Raw genomic sequence first — 7040 nt, 5'->3', positions numbered from 1 at the left:
GGCGGAGGCTCCCGCTTTAGGCCCTGGCCGGGTTCAGCCCCCCCTGTTCCCACCCCGCGAGCGCCCTCCGTTCCCACGACTCGTTTTCGTCTCCTGAGCAGCCGCCCGGGGAAAAGCGGTCTGGTGCCGCCCGGGGAGGGGGGTCGTCGCTCAGGGCTCGCGAAACACGCAGGAGGTGCTTCCCGCCCCGCTCCCGGGGCATCTCCTCGCCTGACAGCATTGGGCTGACCCGGCTTGGCTGGTCCCTGCGCCTCTCTCGCCTCCCTCCTGCCGCTCACCCCCTTCTGCTGCCGCAGTGATTCTCGTCCTTTGCGGTTTGTGAGCAGGAGATGCCAGGGATGGACCAGCCTCTTCGTGCTCTGACGCAGGGGTCGGACTGGAGGGTCCCGGTGGTGGTGGTGGTTTGCTCTAAGCTGCCACCCTCTCTAAACACTGGCCTGGGAGCAAATCCCATTGAATCCAGCGGAGCTTACTTTTACTAAGCAGGCCCGCACAGGATTGCGTTGATGGAAAACCAAGCCCCCCAGGTCCTGCCCTCGCTAAGCTTTCAGATGGGCGTTTTGCAACAGTCCTGGTACACATTTTCAATGCCAGAACAGAGCTATCTAATCTGTGCTATGGAAGGTGGAGGTTAACAACCCAGCTCTGCACATTTACTTGGAAGTAGAAGCCATTGATTTCTGTAGGATGTACTTTCAAGGAAATGTGTTTTGGATTTCTGCCCAAGCTTTCTTTGAATATCCCCTGTCCCATCTCGAAGGCGCAGTAAACTGTTCTATTCTTAAATTATTGCCAAAGGAGAGAGGAGGATCAACAATTCAAGCAGCAGTTATTGTTTAATGTAATTGAATAGCACATCTAGGTTGCCACTAGTGCTCCTCTTGATGTCATACTTCTCTGGATAAGAATGACTGTGCTTTAAAATTAGTATGGTGTACTGTCCGCTTGTCAAATTGTTGAGTTTGAGTTGTGTTGGATTGTGTAATTATACCCCTCACATAGAGAAATTACCTTTTAAGAGAAGTCTGCTTGTTAGATCACTTTTCCATTTCATGTGCCAACACATAACTGAAATTATTAAGAATGCTAGCTAAAAGTTGCCTTCTAACTTACATGATACTCGTTGGTAGCTTATTTTGTTAAGAGCATTTTTTGGTCACATATAGGGAAGATGTTTTTCTTCTGCTTCTTTTTTTACTATTGCCCTTTATACATCCCTTCTTACATTTGAAAGTGCATTATTATTGACCTTGTATTCATGTTCTTGTGAGAAGGGTCTCTGTTTAGTCTTTTTTTAATAGAAAGGGAAGGTGATTCTGGGGTATTTTTTACTTGTCCAGAATCATGGATATTCAAATCCAATACATTTTCTGTTAGTTATATATTGGATATAGCTTTAATGTGAAATATTGTTTTGGTACTGTGATATGTTAAACATATACTGAGTTCCTCTGAAAGTAGGTAGGATGTAAGTTTTAAAAATAAATGTCCATAGTACAGTCTAAGCAGCTGATATACATGGTGGAACTGCACCTCTAACCTAAGAACATAAGATCAAACTAGAGGCCTGTCTTGTTCAGCATTTTATTCTCCCAGATGTCAACCAGGTGCCTATGAGAAGGTTACAAGAAGGATATGAGCACATTAGCACTCTCTTACTTGTGACCCCAAACAAAAGATATTCAGAGGCATACTTTCTCTGATACTGGAGGTAATGTCATGATCATATCTAGGAGCCATTGCTCACCTCCCTGAATTTGTCTAAATACTTTTTAAAGCCATCCAAATTGATGGCCACTACATCTTGTGATACCATTTCCCACAGTTTAACTATGTGCTATCCTCTTTGTACATCACACTAAGCAAAATCATTGCTTAGCACAAATGTGTGAGTGTGCAGACTTTCAAAGAGGAGATTGAAGCTGCTGTATTCCTCACTGGTCATTCAACTGCTGTGTTAAGCTAAGCCTTGGTCATCCTCCAGACTCATGGTTTAGCTCTCCCAATCAAATCTTGAGCTGTTAATCGCAGGACAAACATTGGTTACAGCTCATGGTTAGAGAGCTAAAGCATGAGCCTAGGTTCACATGACACACTAAGCCAAGCCATACTTTAACTCAACATAGCAGCAGATTGACTAGGGGGGGCAAAGTGGCTGTAATGTCTTGAGAGTCCACACACTTGTGCATTCATGCTAAGCCATAGATTGGCATAGTGTGGCATTTGTACCAGATCAGTTCATTGCTTTTCTGTTTTGACTTTCAAAACATTTAGCTTCATTTGATGAAATTTTTCTAAGAACTATGAGATGTGCAACTCTGTCTTATGCAAGTTCACTCAGAAGTCCCACTGAGTTCACTGAGAATTACACTGAAGTGTGCATAGGATTGAAGCCATTTTGTTTGTTAATGTTTAGTTTAGAGCCACTTCATAAGTTATGTTTATACACAAGAGCAGTGGTACCTCTGGTTACGAACTTAATTTGTTCCGGAGGTCCGTTCTTAACCTGAAACCATTCTTAACCTGAGGTACGACTTTAGCTAATGGAGCCTCCTGCTGCCACTGCACGATTTCTGTTCTCATCCTGAGGTAAAGTTCTTAACCCGAGGTACTACTTCCCGGTTAGCGGAGTCTGTAACCCGAAGTGTTTGTATCCCAAGAAGTTTGTAACCCGAGGTACTACTGTACTGAACATGGATAATAATATTTTGTGTTTTTGCTTTCCAGTATATTAATCACGGCAAAATTACAAATGATAATTTATAAATGAGTTGCATGTTATTCCTACAGACAGAAGTCGATTTCATCTAAGAGAAACATAATTAATAAGGTAGCCCTTACTTTAGAGTGCATATAAAACCACAGCTATGGAACTGCTAATATATCTGTGGCAAATAACCACACTCTTTTTCTGTACATGCAGTTATGAAGACAAAATGTACATCATGTTTCAGGGAGTAGTAGAATTAAACTGATGAATTCTAAACTGGAGCATTCCCTATTCATATATACAGTAAATCAGATTTATTCAGGCATTTAAATATTTTTTGGAAAGTGTTGCTATCCTAATTTCCTAGCCACACTGACAATGTGAATTAAATAAATCTGAATTGGGTAATATTGGGAGCCTCTATGTGCAGATTTTCATCATGTGCAAAACATTTTACAGTGACTAAAGTTAATTTTTGAACTATCTAAAATCTAATTTACTTCAGAAAATTTTCGTTGCATTATGAGTTTTTATTTCCCCTGCAATTTAAGCCCTTTTAGTGTTATTGCAGGGATGCATCAAAGTGCCCAATCCCCTAGTATTTCCTCAGTCATCAAATGAAAGACACTTTGTACCTACAGCTATATGTGTGAAAGCTGTGTTGATATACCGTATTTTTTGCACCATAACACTCACTTTTTTCCTCCTAAAAAGTAAGGGGAAATGTCTGTGCGTGTTATGGAGGGAATGCCTACGGGTGGCATTTCCTCCTCTAAAAACTACATGCATGTTATGGTCGGGTGCGTGTTATAGAGCGAAAAATACGGTAGATAGTTGTTCTGTTTGCATAGATGGTAGCAGGTGAAGCTACTTGATGCACCCCCATTCCTGTAATGCTCAATGCAGGAGCAATAATGCCTGAATAGGGCAATGGTAAGATATATATTTGTTGCACTTAATTATTCTAGATGGCAGAAAAGGCCTTCAAATATGTACAGGAAGTTACAACAGAGTAAATGGAGGGAGAGGGGAAAATGAGGAAGGAAAACAAAAGAAAAAATAAGAGTATTGTGCCACCTTTAAGACTAATATTTGTATGATACAAACTAGACTAGAACCTACTTCAGCATACAGAAAATGCATATATAAGACCAGAAAAGCAGCTAGCCAGAAATCCTGTTTTTATGAGCCTACTAAGAGACTAATAGAAAAAGAAAAAGGCTTCTATCAGGTGGACTGGCAGATGAGAAGGAGGACTCTCAACCCTTCCTTTGCCAGGTCTCTGTGCTGGGCAAGGTGAAAGGACTTGCATTCCTTGGTAGCCAGAAAAAAAACAAGGTGAGCTGGAGAAGGAGGAAGGATGGAGTGACCCTTCTCTCTTTTGCTTACCTCCCTGTATGAAATTGCCTGCCCATGCCTGCATGAAAATTCTGCTTGCCTGTGGTAGCCAGACAAGACAGAATGATAAGTTTCACTTTTAAAATATCTGTTTTTTTCCACTCTTATAATCTCCCCATATGCTGTCAGATTCTTTCTCAGTACTTCTACAGCTGCCTATGTCGGTTTTAGACACTAGGGCCAAATTCAACTAACCTGATGCCCTACTGGCACACTAACCGCAAATTTGTTCTGTAGGGTCAGGAACACCCCCCCCCTTTGAACTGTGGGTGGGTGGAGGGGGGTTGTTGTTCTGGCAAGCAGAAATGCTTGTGCTGATGGAAGGATCGGAAGAGGAAGGCATTGAATTCCTCCCGCAGAAATTACTTTGACATGCATGAGACATTTTGGGCCCACCTCTTAACAGATGGAGGAAAAGAAAAGATAAGGTGGCAAGCATGGTCTTGGGCAGTATTCTGTCTCAGTCAGCTGGTGGATGAATGATTCTCCATGTCAAAATGTTACCATCACATAGAAAACTAGATTTGTTGAGAAGTGTTCAACTCCAGTATTCTCCTTGATGTGCTAGTTTTCTTTGTGCAGGATGAAGAGCTTTTAGTCATTTACGTCTGCTTCTGCAGCTTGGAATGATCAGGGGTGAGTGTCCATGCCACCTCTGACTGATGTGACAAACTCTTCCTCCTGAGCCTGGAGCTGGGGGTGGGGTGGGGAACTATCCCTACAGTTGCAGCATGCTTTGGAGACATAATGTGAATATTATCTCTCCTGTATTCAGCTCCAAGTTTGAGGGGACTGTTGAGCCTCATTTGTATTGTTCTGTGTTTTGGGGCTCTCCAAACACCTTGGAAGCACAACATGGTGAGTTCCAGCCCCCTCCTGAACTTGGATCTGGGGGCTGGGGTTTGTTCCTTGTTGTGGGCTGTATTTTGTAGGTGTTCGGGGTACCTCAGAAGTTCAGTGCTACATCAGAGCAAGACTTGCTAACCACTGCAAATGGAACAGTCCACAAAAGTTAATATTAGACACACTGATTATGATAACTATGCTACCATTTTGTAAATATTCCCTGTTTAATAAAGTACCATGCATCTGTTGGCCTTTTGGCCAAATCTTCATCAGAGAAGGGCTGAACAACTTTAACAGTTGCAGAGACTGAATGACCGGACTTCCGGGTTGGCGCCATCGCCGAATGGCGGACTCCCTCCGAGCTGCGGAGGGAGCCAGCTCGGCAGGGGCTGGGTCCTACCGCGCCGGCGACGCGGGGACCCTCAAAAACCATGGGCGCTGAAACCCATGGGCATGGTGACTCGGCGGGCACCGTTTGCGCCCCCCCGACCCGCGAAGGAGCCTTTTTAAAGGCTGCGGAGCGGGTGCCGGGGGGGGGGGTGTGGTGCTATGAGTCCTCCGCTTCCCCTGCCGAGCGAAGCCGCATGCCATTCGGCGGAGAGCACTGACTTCTTCCATTGAAAATTTGGATCAAAAAGAACAACCCGTGAGTAATTGGAAACTGGACTTAAAAAGGGGGGGGGGAATTTAAATTCGGAGCGAGCGGGGGAGGTGCAAAAAGGAAGTCAGTCTCCCCCCGGTTGTAGAGGAATTAAAGCAAAGGATTTGACAACTAAGATCGAGTGCTACCTTATTTTGATAAAGTTACTAATTTCACGATGGAAAACTATAAGATTGGGCTGGAGGAGAAAAGTAAAATGTGAGCTAAAAGGCAACCCCCCCCGTGAACCGGGAGCGATCCGTGAGAGCGCCGGGAGAGGAGCAACAGAGGCTTTGACAGCTGTCAAAGGAGCTGTCAAAGTTGAAGAATAAAAAGACAACTTTGTTACGAGGACTTTGCCGGTTATATTCGTTACAAATTGGATATTAACTGTTTAAAATAAGGAATAACAAGTTACTTTGACTGTTGGGTGTGATCTGGAAGGAAACTGAGTTACTATAATCCCTCTAGAGGGGATGTGGGACACTACAAGTATTGCTGGTATGGAATTTGAATAGGACTTTTTATCTCCTGGGAAACTGCAGAAATGGAATACTATTTTGTCTACAGAGGTCTCTACACTAAAGGAGACAATGGATTTATCTATTGAAGAATGGAAGGGACTTGACGTAAAGTTTTGTTCCTGAATAACAAAGCCTCTGTAGAGGATTTAGAAGCTTTTGGAATTAGAACATTTTTGCAGGGGACCAGGAAATGAAACTAGAGGAAAGTGAGGAGAGAGAATAACAAGAACAACATGAACAGTAAGAATTGGATAAAGTTGGAAGTGGGAACAATTGGGACATCCAGATTTGAAAGGTCTAAAGAAACAAAATTGGAGTTTTTGCTCTTGAATACAGAGATTTGGATGGAAAAAATGGGCCTTTTTGGGATAGAGTTTTTCCAAGATTGGACGTTCAAAATTAAAGATGACCAAAAAGGCGGCAAAGACTTTTAAAAAGACGGCAAAGTGGACTTGTGAAGGATTTCGGCCTAGATGTGGGATCTCCAGGATGACAGCAGGGATGGACACTGGGGAACGCAACCGGGAAAGGGGGGGGGATATTGGAATCCAAAGGGTGTTAAACTATACTTTATTCTTTTTTCTATCTTTTTTTATTTTAACCTGTTCTGCATATTAAAGAGGGGAACTCGTGGAAGGGAGCGGGGTCGATTTTAGGGGATGGAAAAACATTTTTAACATTGGGTTAATCATAATAAGTTTAAAATTTGGGGTAAGAACTTGTTGAATCTATTTGAAGGAATTGGAATACAAAAGGGGTAGGGCGGGGAAGTCCTGAAAGGATATCAATGAAAATAAGGTTATAAAATGGATGTTTTATTTTTCTTTTTTCTTTGTTATATTTGAAAATGTTTAATAAATATTATTTAAAAAAAAAAAAAACAGAGACTGAATGACCACCACAGCAAAGGGGAAGTACTTTG

The sequence above is a fragment of the Podarcis erhardii genome (assembly GCF_964252035.2).
Source record: "Podarcis erhardii genome assembly, chromosome: 2".
Classification (NCBI taxonomy): domain Eukaryota; kingdom Metazoa; phylum Chordata; class Lepidosauria; order Squamata; family Lacertidae; genus Podarcis; species Podarcis erhardii.
This window is presented reverse-complemented; position numbering follows the sequence as displayed.